The 14,910-nt window shown below is 44.9% G+C and overlaps 1 protein-coding gene across 1 annotated transcript in view; it reads left to right on the top strand.

Annotated features, from left to right (window-relative positions):
* The window catches only part of SEMA6D (semaphorin 6D), a 302,415-nt gene that overhangs the window by 217,241 nt on the left and 70,264 nt on the right, over positions 1 to 14,910 (top strand). The window lies entirely within an intron of this gene.

The following is a 14,910-nucleotide window of genomic DNA, read 5'->3' as shown; positions in this document are numbered from 1 at the left end:
CTCCTGCATCCCGACCCACTGCCCTGAGCCCCCTGCCGCACCCTGCACCCTGACCCATTGCTGTACCCCTCACCCCTCCTGCACCCCACACCCCAACTCCCTGCCCTGAGCCCCCACCACACCGCACACCCCTCCTGCACCCCCTGGGGGCAGGGAGGGGGCAGAGTTGGGGTGGGGATTTCGGGGAAGGGGTTGGAATGGGGGCAGGGAAGGGATGGGAAGAGGCGGGGTAAGGGGGGCCTCATGGAAGGGGTGGAGTGGGGCGGGGCCGAGGGCGGCGGAGGGGGGGGGAGGTGTCAGTAATGAGGCCCTCGGGCCAATGAACTAGTCCTCATGTGTCCCTCATGGTCATTTGAGTTTGAGACTCCTGATATAGGCAGAGAAGACCATTCTGCATTCTAGACCATCTTAGTCCAATTAATGTGGCATCTGTTACTGATGAATTTTAGAACCTATACTAGCCACACAAATTTTGGAAACAAGGACACAATGCTTTGTAAACTACTACATGATTTGATAGCAATAGTGCAGTATGTGGTCAGCCTAGATTCCATTTGAATGGCAGTTACCCAGGTTAGTGAGGGTTTCATTTATATAGATGGTTTGTGAAGAGTGGTTAGTGGTGTCTTGCGGACGGTGCCCTGCTACTGGCATGCGCCAAAGCATACTGAAGCGTCTAGATTGTGATAATTTAAAGATTCTGCTTAAATGCTAGTAGAACGTTTCCAGATTTTTACATTAAATCTTTATTAATCTTTCTGTTAGTTTTACAGCTGGGCATATACTGAAAAATGCAGAGAACTTTTTTTAATGATTTAATTGACTTCAATCAGCTTTTAAAACTGAATTTGCTTTGACTGTATCCAAGCCTCTTTTGTGTTAATTTTCCACGGATATACAAGCAAATGGGTATACTTGAGGTGGGTGAGGTGAGCCCTGGGTGAAATTCACACCCGTACAGAGGATCGTCAACAGGTCTATGCACCACTTACGTCCCAAGTGCACCCTCAAAATATACCTAAATAGTGTTTAAATGGGACGGGAGTGGTGCACAGGCTTTGAGCTGGCACTTTGCATGTGGAAATTTCACCCAGGCTGAGGTATGGGAACATAGGCATGCGCAGCCCATTTCATTAGGGTGTGCACCCAGGGAGCCCCGCCCTAGCCCCGCCCCTGCTCTAGTCCCGCCCCCATCCACTCCCTCCTACTTCCCCATCCCCCTGCTCCTTGTCCCCTGACTACCCACTCCTGGGACCCCTGCCCCTAACTGCCCCCCAAGACTCCACCCCCTACCTAAGCCTACCTGATCCCTGACTGCCCCGACCCTTATCCACACCCCCGCCCCCAGACAGCCCTCCGGGACTCCCACGCCTATCCAACTGCTCCCCACCCCCAGACTGGACCCCCAGAACTCCCGACCCATACAACCCCCCCTGCTCCCTGCCTCCCCCAACCCCTCTCCACACCCCTGCCTCCTGACAGGACCCCCAGAACTCCTGACTCATCCAACCCCCCCTGCTCCTTGTCCCCTGACCACCCCCTCCAGAGACCCCTCCCACTAACTGCCCCCCCCAGGACCCTCCTTGCTTCCTGTCCCCTGACTGCCCTGACCCCTATCCACTCCCCCACACCCTGAGAGACCCCGGGACTCCCATGCCCCATCCAATCCCCCCCTGCTCCCTGACTGCCCCCTCCTCCAGAGACCCCCCCAACCACCACCCCCCAGGATCCCACCCCCTATCCAACCCACTCTGTCCCCTGACTCCACCCCTTATCCAATCCCCCTGGCCCCGGACCCCTTACCATGAGATGAGGCTCCTAGCTTCCCCATGGAGCCAAATGCTGCCCTGCGGGAGCGCACAGCCCCAGCCCCCAGAGCGCTGCGCACGGTGGCAGCATGGCTCCAGGGGAGGGGTGAAGGTGGGGTAGGGGATGGCGGCTTGCTGTGCTCGGCCGGGTGCTCCGGCCTGGGAGCGCGGACCCCACAGCTTGCCGCGCCAGGGAGTGGGGCCACTTGCCCATCCCTGCATTAGGGTGTGCCTGGGCACACCCTGTGCGCACGCCTATGTATGGGAACCAGCTTGGTATTCTTTATTTGCTTATAAACATTGAGGATGAGATCCCCTTTCTGGCACTTTTATACAAGGTGAAAGGGCTAGAGCAGCATAATCAAATTCTAAAAGCCCCAGATCCAGCTGGAGGAGAATTCACCTGGCACAGGAGCTGAGGTAGACCGATGCAGGCTGTCTTCCAAGGACCCTTTTGCAAGCCCTGGTGTAGGGGGCCTGAGAGTGGGACAGGAGTGTCATGGACAAAAGCCAGAACTAGGTGGCAGTACATAGTGGTTCAGATTGTGGACAGCACTTTTGCTGTAAATTAAGCAGCTCCAGAGTGCTGTCTGTGTTACTTCTGCCCCTGGAGCAGCCCACAATCAGTAGGGTGCAGAGATTATTTAACCTTAGTCTCTCTTCACCCGGGGCTGTGACTTCTGAACTGTTCCTGAGCTGTGACTCTTAAAGGATTTCACCCTGAGTGACCAATGACTACCTGGATAGTGTAGTAGAGATACATGGGACAGGAAATACAAGTCACTACATGTGGGGGCGGGGGGGGGGGGGGGAAGAGGCCTAAAACAAGCACTCTAGCCCTTAAAAAGAGAGCCTAATGGGGAAAAAGGATATTTAAAAGGCCTGTACCTCCAAGGGAAATTTTGAATATACATATTAATAATTTCTCAGGGAAAGTAAATGCATAAGAGGCAAATTGTTATATTGTGCAACCCAGAGAGGGGCAGCAAACGATAAGCACATAAGAGCTGCCATACTGGATCAGACTATGGTCAGTCTTGCCCAATATCCTGTCTCCAACATTGGCCCATACCAGAGCTGGTACAGAACAGGGCAATTATGGAGCTCCACCCCTGTCTTCCACTCCTGGCATCTGGTAGTCAGAGGTTTAGGGTCACCCTGAGCATGCAGATGTATCTATGACAGTCTTGTCTAATAGCTGCAGTCTATCCTCCATGAATTTATCTAGTCCTTTTTTAACTTTTGGAAATCACAACCATACCATGGCAATGAGTTCCACAATGAGTTGTGTGGAAAAAGTATTTCTTCTTGTTTGTATTAAACCCGTTGTCTGCTAATTTCATCTGGTGACCCTGGTTTTTGTATTGTGGGAAAGGGTAAATAACACTGCTCTAGAGCCAAAATGCTTCTGAAATAAATGTAGTCAAACTTTACTAATTCCGGGTCACTGAGAACGAAAATGAGGCTTAAAATTGTTGATTGGCTCTAGTTTTCAAGATATGCTATTGGGTCAGTATATACGACCCTTGACTTGGGAATGGCGGAGGATAAGTGAGTTATAAAGGGAAGGGATCTCAATTTAAACCAGAAATGACTAAAATACATCTTTGACTGGATCTATGAATAAATCTATGACTGGGTTTGGACAGTACTTGCTTTTTAGGCAAAACCATGAATGATGCAATCTGAAGCTGGTATTGCATCATACATGATATGAATTGCATCATGTTATTCCTAGAAGTCATGGATGATGCAATCATAACGAAGCTTACATCACTCTGCTGAACAAATTGCCCTATATCCGCTCTAGAAATCATACAGTGTCGTGCTCTCTTATTTGTCAGTGTTTGATTTTGCAAAGGGACACATTTCTGTTTAGCCAAAGTGAGCAGAGATGCCTCGTACTTGTGTGAACAGTGCAGATAACTTCTGCTATGTTTGTGGTGAAGTGACTTTTGCATCACAAAAGCGCAGTATAACCACTATGGTTAAGAAAGCCTATCACCTTTATTTTGGCTGCAAAATTGGAGATCAGGACAAGAGGTGGACCCCCCACACATGCTGCAACACTTGTGCAACAAATCTTCACCAGTGGCTGAACAGGAAAAGGAAATCTATGCGTTTTGCAGTGCCAATGATTTGGAGAGAGCCAACAGATCACACCAGCAATTGTTACTTCTGCATGGTGCCTCCCGTTGGGAAAGGTGTATCAAAGAAGAAAAAGTGGATTGTGCATTATCAAACATTCCATCAGCTATATGCCCAGTATCCCACGGAGAAGGACTGCCGGTTCCTGAGGCACCAGAATCATTCTCACTTGAGTCAGACAAGGAAGAGGATGAAACTTCTGGTCCTGAACCATCAATGTCACAGGACCCACATTGTCTCCCATCCTCCTCCTCTGAACCACACCTCATAACACAAGGTGAACTGAATGACCTTGTCAGGGATTTGGAACTACCCAAGAGTAGGGCAGAGCTGTTGGGCTCCAGACTACAGCAGTGGAATCTCCTGGCAGGTGATGTTAGGGTTTCCATGTTCCGTGACCGTCAAAAGGATCTTGTCCCATTCTTCTTCATGGAAGGTGATCTTGTAGCCTGCAACAACATCGATGGTGTGATGGCAGCCCTCAACATAGTTCACGATCCAGATGAGTAGAGACTGTTCATTGATTCATCGAAGACGAGTCTTAAAGCTGTTTTACTGCATAATGGCAATGTTTTGCCAACAATTCCAGTTGGTCATGCAGTCCATATGAAGGAAACCTATGACAACATGAAACAACTTTTGAGGTGCATAAACTATGACCAACATCAGTGGCAGCTTTGTGGCTATTTGAAGGTCGTTGCTCTCTTGCTTGGTCTGCAGACTGGATACACAAAGTACTGCTGTTTTCTCTGCGAATGGGATAGTCGTGCAAGAGATTCCCACTACATCAAGAAAGACTGGCCACTCCAACAGTCATTGGAGCCTGGGAGGAAAAGTGTTCAGCATCCACCACTTGTTGAATCAAGGAAGATTTTGTTACCATCCTTACACATCAAGCTGGGTCTGATGAAGAACTTTGTCAAGGCCATTGACAAAACACAAGCAGCTTTCAAGTACCTCCGTGGAAAATTTCCAAGGTTAAGTGAAGCTAAGATAAAGGAAGGTGTCTTTGTTGGTCCTCAGATTCGTGAACTTCTTCGAGATGATGCATTTGGCCATGCACTACGTGGCAAGGAAAAGACGGCATGGAAGGCCTTCCAGTTAGTGGCAATAAATTTTCTCAGAAACAACAAGGCAGACAACTACAGGTTGTTGGTGGAAAACCTCCTCAAGACATACAAAAGCCTTGGTTGCAACATGTCACTAAAGATACATTTTTGGCACTCTCATCTAGATTTTTTTTCCACCGAACTGCGGAGCAGTGAGCGACGAGCACGGCGAGCGATTTCACCAGGACATTGCAACAATGGAGAAACACTATCGGGGCAAATGGAGCCCATCAATGCTTGCAGACTATTGCTGGACAGTGACAAGAGATGCTCCATTTAATGAATACAACAGACAAGCCAAGAAGCGCCGAGTAGACACTGAATAGGACTAAACTATGTACATAGTTTTTTAATTGTCATATTTGAATTCAGCACATCAAAATACATAATAAATAGCACATTTTATCTCTGAAGCAGACGACTTCTCAAAAATTGTAGACCAGTGTAACACTTCTCTATTCATTTTTTCCACACCATTCATGATTTTATAGACTTCTGTTATATCCCCCTTTTAGTTGTCTTTCTTCTAAGCTGAACAGCCCTAATCTTTTTAGTCTCTCCTCATATGAAAGCTGTTCGATACTCTTGATCATCTTTGTTGCCCTTTTCCAGATCCACTATATCCTTTTTGAGATGGGGGCAACCAGAACTGCACACAGTATTCAAGGTGTAGGCACAACCATGGATTTTATATAGAGGCATTATGATATTTTCGGTCTCATTTTTTATCCCTTTCCTAAGAGTCCCTAACATATTGTTAAGTCTTTTTGACCGCTGCTACACATTGAGCTTAAGGTTTTAGAGAACTATTTATGGTGACTCCAAGATCTTTCTTGTGTAGTAATAGCTAATTTAGAATCCATTATTTCATATATATAGTTGGGATTGTTTTTTTCCAATGTGCATTACTTTGCACTTATCAGCGTTTAATTTCATCTGCCATTTTGTTGCCCAATCACCCAGCTTTAGAAGATCATAGAATCATAGAATATCAGGCTTGGAAGGGACCTCAGGAGGCCATCTAGTACAACCCCCTGCTCAAAGCAGGACCAATCCCTACAAAATCATCTGTAGCGACTTGCAGTCTGCTTTGGACTTAACTAACTTGAATAATTTTGTATTGTCTGCAAACTTTGCCACTTCCCTAATCACACCCTTTGCCATATCATGAATGAATATGTTGAATGCCACAGGTCTTAGTATAGATCTTTTGGGGATCCCACTGTTCACCTCTCTTCACTGTGAAAATCGACCATTTATTCCTATCCTTTATTTCCTATCTTTCAACCAGTTGCTGATCAATGAGACAACATTCCCTCTTATCCCATGGCTACTGAGTTTCCTTAAGAAACGTTAGGTGAGGGACCTTGGCAAAGGCTTTCTGCAAATCCATGTGTTCTGTGTTGAGTTTGTCATTCTATGTCATTTGTGGAACATTGATGTTTTAGCTTATGCACACAGGGTGGTGAATAAAAGCTGGAGAACTCTTCCAATACTTGCCCTGGATGTCCTTTTTAGCACTTAGGAGCTGCCTTTTACTTGATGTAGTCCCAGAAGATGAGAAGGTGGAATGAACCCTGACACTAGGCTCGCGGTGTTCTAGGAAAGCTCATCTAGTATCTTCATGGCTGTTGTGTTCCAGGTATGTCTGTTAAATAAATTAGAGAATGGGGACTTAACAGTAATATTTTGTTTTGCAATATGGCTGCCTAGTTAGCTGCATCATATGTGAGTCAGTTGGGCTTGGGGTTTTATTGTGAAGAAGAGGATTTAATTCTTTTGGGAGGGGAATATGGGCTATTTCCTGCTATAGGAAGAACCTCTCTGCTCCAGCACTCTCTGGTCTGGCAACATCCGTGGTCCGGCATGATTTTAGTTAGCCGGAAGTCCATTTATCATGGGTGGGGCCAAGTTTCCTGCGGTCCGGCAAAGTTTGTTTACAGCCACCAGTCCTGGCTTTCAGTGTTCTGTGCTGTTATTTAGCTCCAATTTACCCCTAACTATGTCTTCTAAGAGACCAGCAAGCAGTGGAAGTGTTGGTAATGCTGCTAAGCGTAAGCGTGTATCAATATCGATACGGCAAAAGGTGGAATTGTTGCAGAAATTGGAAAAGGGCACATTGGTACGTTGTTCCATTTATTCGCCTTGGTGAAATAAAAATGAAAAGAGACCCGCTCGCTACAATACTGTATTGACCTCCCGTGGTTCGGCAAATTCTCTGGTTTGGCACCAGTCAGGTCCCGAGGGTGCCGGGCTAGAAAGGTTCAACCTGTATAAAGAGGATTGAGCTGAACAGCCAAGAGGCCCTTCTCTCCTTAGGGCTTAGGCACTGGGGGACATAGCCAGTGCTTAATTTGTGCCAGGGCTTGCCAGGGCTCAGCCCTGGCACCTCTAGTCTTGGCAGTTCATAGCCCTGGCAGCTCTGTATCAGTGATGAATGTAAAAAAATGCTTGAGTCCTGGCACCTAATTGCTTGAGTCCCGGCACCTCTTTCTTTACTAATTAAGCCCTAGAGGTAGTATCACAGCAGACAGAAGACTGGCTCCAGGAATGAGCTTTAGGCTACAAGCTTACCTGCTTTTTTGTGATGCAGTTTAGCAGATAACTCTGTGTGTAATAGTTATTTTTGGTTGTTGGAGATTTTTATTGTTTTGCACTTTTCTATTTGTCTCTCCTTAATTTTTTAAGGGAAGTTTTTATTCCTTTATGAGACATCAGGCAGAAATGTTTGTGGAAACAGCAAATGTTAAGAATATCATGGAGTGTGTGTGCAAAAGGTGAATTTTAAACACATACAAAACACGTGTCTGCATCAGAAATCTGATTCTAAGAGTGATACTCACCCAATCATGAAAGTGAAATGAAGCCATGTGACCTACATGGCAATCAGAGCCCACCAATACATCTTGAATATCATAAAGAACTGCTCACAGTCTACCTAACTAAAATTATTTGCTGGAATTATTTGGCAAGTAACTTGGAATAATGATTGAAGCAAAACAAACTGTAAACTGCTCATAGGATGATCATGAACAGAACAAGAGGCTACATTTGTGCACTACATTATTCACTGTAAATGGTTTACTCAGTTCCAGCTAGTTTATAGGCTGTGTTAGAATTATACCAGATCCCGGGGGGGGCTGAGTCTAAGTAATCCAACAAGAAGAAACCTTGTTACCTCTCATGATAGGATGTTCTCAGTAATCCTCATGATGGAAAGTCAAATGAAATTAAAATAGTCCTCACTGTATCTGATATGGAATTCCAATACTGCTTGTAGGCATGAATAAAGTCACTTGAATACTTCCGCCAGTGCTGCCTGAAAATAAGGCTGAAGATAAAATGGCAGGATTATATCTCAAACATTAAGGTCCCTGAAAGGACCAATATTGCTGAAAATGAAGCTATGGTAGTCCGTTCAGATGATAGGTCATGTCATGGGATGTCTAAGATTACTATTTGGTCAAATGACTCAAGAAAATTGCAGATATGGAATGCTTTAAAGATTCTCTTAATACCCTTAAAGCATGCCCCATTTCTACATACATTGCAGAGCAGATTATAGATAACAGGATAGAGGGCAGCAATGGAAAACAGCAGTGTGAGTCTCAACAATCAATGTACTTTGCATACCAATGATAAACTTGCATAGGGAAAACAAATCCTAACAAGACCTGTAATAACAAAACATGTAAGCAGTGGAGAAACTCAGGAAATGTCAGTGGAAATTCCACTGTTTCTTCGGCCTTGTCTACTGTGGCAAGTTTCTGCGCAGTAAAGGAGCTTTCTGCGATGTAACTCCGAAGGTTTACACACTGCCAAGCCACTTAGTGCACAGAAACTGCACAGTTGCAGCGCTATACAAAAACACCCTGAAAAGAGGCATACAGCTTTCTGCACTGGGGCTACAGTGCTGCGGTGTCAATGTAGACACTGTGGTTGATTATAGAGCTGCGATTGGCCTCCAGGAGGTGTCCCACAATGCCTGTTCTCACCTCTCTGGTTATCGGTTTGAACTGTACTGCCCTGCCCTCAGGTCACCAACCATGAGCCCCACCCCTTAAGTTCCTTGGGAATTTTGGAACTCCCCTTCCTGTTTGCTCAGTGACTCGTGCAGTGGTCTCAGCGCATCTTTCCAGGTGACCATGCCTGCTCCATGACCAGGCAGTCCTCACCTTGGAGCAATGCCAACCTGCTGGACCTCATCAGCATTTGGAGAGAAGAGACTGTCCAGTCCAGATGCGCTCCACCCATAGGAATTACGATACCTATGGACAGATTTCATGATGCATGACAGAAAGGGGCCATAACTGGGACACACTGCAGTGCAGGGTCAAAATGAAGGAGCTGCGGAATGCCTATCACAAGGTGTGGGAGGCAAACCGCTGCTCCGGTGCTGCGCCCACGAGCTGCCAGTTCTACAAAGACCCGGACGCAATACTCGGTGGTGACCCCACCTCCACTGCAAAGCCCACTGTGGATACTTCAGTGGTTCACATGCCAGTTGAGAGTGGACCAAGCTAGGAGGAGGAAATCTTGGAGGATGTGGAGGGGGAGAGGGACCCAGAGGCAGAGGACAACTCTGAGGTCAGAGATGCATGCAGCCAGGAGCTCTTCTCTACCTCAGAGGAGGCTAGCCAGTCACAGCTATCAGAGCTTGGGAAAGCGCAAACAGGAGAGGATGCCCCTGGTAAGTGGCTTTGATTTTGGGAATTGCTGAGGTGAGTTGTTGGGAGCAGGAGGGTTGCAGAAAGCAGGCTTGTGCCTGTATGATGCGCGTACCACCACATGCCTAGTCTGAGTGACGGCACAGGGTGTTGATTGATTCCCTCTCTTCACGGGAATCTGCCTCAGATCTCCACGAAACTCTCATGGAGATACTGGGCAATCCACTGCCGCAGGTACTTTGGCAGAGCTGCTTTGTTTCTTGCCCCATTAAGGGCTGGGGCGGCTCTATGTATTTTGCCGCCCCAAGCACGGCAGTCAGGCGGCTTTTGGTGGCACGCCTGCGGGAGGTTCGCTGGTAACGCGGATTCGGCAGAATGCCTGTGGGAGGTCCGCCGGTCCCACGCCTTCGGCGTACCTGCCGCCGAAATCGCGGGACCAGCGGACCTCCCGCAGGCATGCCGCTGAAGGCAGCCTGACTGCTGCCCACACAGCGACCGGCAGGCCACCTCCCACGGCTTGCCGCCCCAGGCACACGCTTGCTGTACTGGTGCTGGAGCCGCCCCTGATTAAGGGTAACTTTCCCATGCCACTCTGTCACTGGGAGGAGGAGCCGGGGGGCATTGCTGCACACAGGCGAGCTGCATAAGGGCCAGGGAGGAAGCCAATGGATTTCAGCTTCAAATTGCTGCCTCAAGGCATCCCTGATCCTTATGGCCCCGTGCTGCGCCCCTCTAATAGCCCTAGTCTCTGGCTGTTCAAATTCAGCCTCCAGGCGCTGAGCCTCAGCGATCCAGCCCTGGGTGAAGCTTTCGCCCTTCCCTTCACAAATATTATGGAGCGTACAGCACACGGGCTATAAGCATAGGAATATTGTCATTGGCCCAAGTCCAGCCTCCCATATAGGCAGCACCAGCAGGCCTTTAAACAGCTAAAAGCACATTCAACAGTCATTTTGCACTTGCTCAGCATGTTGTTGAATCGCTTCTTGCTTCTGTCAAGGTACCCCGTGTATGGCTTCATAAGCTGTGGCATTAAGGCAACTCTTTCTTGTGTCATTGCACTGCAGGGCTGGGGCAAGCTCATCACACAGTCCCATGAATGTGGCTTTCCTCATCCGAAAGTTCTGCAGGTACTGCTCGTCATCCCAGACATGCATGACGATGTGATCCCACCACTCACTCAGTGCTTGTTTCCCTAGCTCAAAAGGCATTCCACTGTGGTCAGCACCTCTGTGAATGCCACAAGCAATCTCGTGTCATAGCTACTATGCGTGGCGAGCTCAATGTCAAGCTCCTCTTGCCTTTGTAGTTTTTAGGAATAACTCCACTGCCACTCAGGACGTGTTATGAGAGCGAGCAGCATATTGGTCAACAGTGCAGGAGCCATTCCTGCAGGCCGAAGAGGCAGAACGCGCAGTACACAAACTGCTGGAAGATGGCACCAAATGCGGACGGAAGCCTTTAAACAGCCAAAGCACACTCAACAGTCATTCTGCACTTGCTTAGCCTGTTGCTGAACCGCTCCTCGCTATAAGCCTATAAACATTTGGGCCAGACCCTCCACTGGTGTACATTCATTGCCTTAGCTATGCTGATGTACACCTGCTGAGGCGCTGCCCATTTATTATTGTTGTCTTTAAAACCCATTATTTTTCATCTGAGAGAATCTCTGTAACTAATTACAATAAATTAGGTTAATTCTTAAAACATAATCTAATGTCCTCTACTGTTATGAAAATGGCCCTTTGTCTAAAAACCTGCTTCATTTTTAGAGTTAAACAATTTACTGCCGCTATAATCAGCGCTCTTGGTAATGGATATTTTTCAAATGTAGATTATATGCGCTTTAAGCGTATGAGCGTTAGAAAATTAAGTTGAAATAACTGACTTGTGAACTATGGCCAAAACAGAAGAATACTAGCTGGTGCAAACTATGAAACTTGAGGGAGACTTATTGGAAAGGTTAAATTCTGAAATGGTACGTGTGCGTGAGAGACACACGGGCATGGTAATAATTCTGTGTTCAAGCTTTTCATGTCCAGTAGAAGCAAAGGAGGTAATTTGTATCCATTTTCATTTACCAGTCATGCATTCTGAAGTGATGGAGTTTGGCAAGAATATGAATTAACAATTATTAAATGAGCCCACTGTAAACAAAATAAAATAAAACCCATGTTGAAATAAACTCACTTATCTTTCTGATTATATGAGACTAAAGGATGCTTTGAGACCAATGCAGAACTGTCATTTACAATATTAGCATTTATTGAATGAGCAAAGATTATGCTGACCTGAAAAACAGTACACAAAAAACCCTAGGTGATTATACAGATAAATGTACCAGTCTTTGATATGGAGAGCTGTGATCTGACTGATCTGACATGTTGTGGCAATTTACAATTGCCTCCCAAATGTTTTTTTGGAGATATTTACTGGACTTCCAACTGTAATTGCTGAAACTGAAATGTTAAGGCTTCATGTAATGTGATTTGAAATCAGTATGATAACCCCAGTGCTTCTCTTTAAAGATGAAGCTTTATACATTTTAAAGAGAAATTCACTCACTCTGCAGATTTTGCACAAGTACTATGTTCTCGGTTTTTATTTTCATTGGAGGCAACACGCTCGTATCAGTATTTGCCTACCCATATGTTCCATAACCCTCTGAATGATAAAGGAAAATGATGTTTGTTAACTATATGTATTGATATTTTACCTTCTGCTGCTAATTAAGGCAATCTTAATTTAAAAAACACCTTAGCCTTCAAATGTGGCAGCTGTTTTTTTTTTTTTAAAGTTTCCTCCATATATTTAGTTTTCTGTACAGTGTTACATGTGGACAACTGTAACGTATATTGAATTAGCATACTGAAGTCTGCACATTAAAAAATCATCTTTACAATATAAAAAATGTGTGAATCATTTATATAGTTTTTGGTGTCAAATTATGTTTGACAATAATCCTATAATAATGAAATGTATAATTAATAATAAAAATGCCAACATCTGTTAATACAGGCTGATTTTGAGTGTACTGTTTGGAATGTGTTGTTATTAACCTAATTTATATTAAAATCCCTCAAATACAATCTGCTTTCATTAGTTGCTAATTTAGGCTGGCACATGGCATACAGAAGAGGGTCTATTTTTTTTTCTTTGTCTATAACCAAATTTCACAAATGTTTTCAAACCTGCTAAAATAACCCAAATGTCCTATCAGCAGATGGATCAGATTTGCCGGCTGGGTTGCTCTCAGCTGTGATTGATTGGCCATCTAAGCCTGAGTTGGTATCACTCATTCATTGGAACAGTGCCTCTCTCCATGGACACTGTCTGTCTCCTGATGTCCTTCCAGGCACTAACCTGTTTGTTTGCTCTAACTGTGTCCTGGTTGCCAAAGTACAATGCATTCAGAGGCCAGTGCAGTTCACAGCTGCAGCACAAATTTCCTTGAATGTACAGGGCTAATTTACACAGTCATACAATGGATGTTCATAAACCTGAGACATAGTTCTACTCCTCAGTAAGGGGAAATGCACAGCCCTGGTCTTAAAAGTCAGATTTCCATAAAGGCTTGACCAGTAACCAGATGTCTTTACTAAATGAAAAACTTTTTTTTAAACATTTAACAAGAGAAATATTGGACACCAGGGATAGTTTGTTGTGTGGCAAACAAATAGAGACTGTAGCAGAGGAGAAATTCCCATGCACACGCTATCATACCATCTGCAGGAAAAATCCTACATATGGGGCTAACTATGAGGAATTGCAGAAAAGAAACCTATAAAGCAAGTCTGCCTGTCTTTTAACATGCAAATTAAAGGCATTCTGTAGTAGTCTGAAAACTCTCTGGGGAGTTGCAGTGGCCATCTGAAAGCTGCTAAGCTTCACAATAACATGACCGGGTGAAAACATCTGGTTGTGGGTGAAGATCTCACAGAAATATCCCATTCTCTCAGCCTGAGCTGAATTGGGAAGCATTTTGTCACTTTTGTGTTTGGAGTCTGTTGGTGGCATGTGTACCTATAGTCCTTCACTGAAAAGCCATTCAGTGCTACTGAAAACAGCCGGCTCAGCAACTCAGCACAAAGCTTCACCCCATTAAGCTTTCAGAAATCCAATATTTAAACATTTAGTATAAATGCTAATTGTTTATTTTTAAATAATCCATAAATTGTGGATCTTGGACTGTTTCTTAACAGTGTATATAGCAGAGAGTTTTTCTTCTTTGCCATATATTAAAGCTGTCCCTAAAAAGGGCCCGATCCTCGCCTGATTCTATTGGCGGAGCTTGAGCTGTAGTAAAAGCTGCAGGATGAGACCTGACAATCTTCTACCTCTTTTTTGTTTTCTTTAAATTTTATTTAAATACATGAATATGCACATATACAATCCCAAGCAGCTCTGTTTCAGGGAATGCAGTGGGGAACAGCTCATGGTGTATTTTTGTTGGTTTAGATATAATTCACAAGTCAGAACTAACAGGTCGTAAAAATGTGCTAATTACTTGAAGAAATAAAGGAAATCCAAGATTAATGCTAACCACAGCACTAAGCCATCTTTCTTCAGCTTACAATGACATTGTTATATAAATGAAAAAAAAAACCCACCAATCTTTGCTGTTTGCTTTTAATTAACTACAATGCCATTTTAAAACACGATGATATATAATCATTCATCTCATGTGGGCTTAGCATTTACAATGGTTTCTTTTTTGTATTGACTTCCTCATACTGTACCATTGGCTAAAAGGGAGTAACATCTATTGACCTCAGGAATTATATGCACCAAGCCAAGAGAAGACCGTGACCCAAATAAAACTGTAAAGGCTTTTGTAAACCTAAAAACCCAGAACGTGATGCAATAAACGAGCCCTTCAAAGGCTTTGTTTTTACATGAACTGCTTCTTTGTTTCATAATTTGTTTGTGGTAATAGCTTGGGATAACTTTTTCAGGCAGGCACTGGTATATTATTAGGAGGTAGGGTACAGCTTCAGAGTTGGGTGTGTCAAAGTTAGATTCAGGACTCACAATTTGTTAGACCACTCTGTTTATTAGCACAGCGCTCTGCTAATACAGTCAGATAATGTGAGCACCATCCAAGACCCACACTACCTTATTTTATACAGATAAAAAGGGCGCGAACTTAACAAGAGGACAAAGAAAGCAGAACTTGCA

Source organism: Malaclemys terrapin, chromosome 10 (genome assembly GCF_027887155.1).
Source record: "Malaclemys terrapin pileata isolate rMalTer1 chromosome 10, rMalTer1.hap1, whole genome shotgun sequence".
Lineage (NCBI taxonomy): Eukaryota > Metazoa > Chordata > Testudines > Emydidae > Malaclemys > Malaclemys terrapin.
This window is presented reverse-complemented; position numbering and strand designations above follow the sequence as displayed.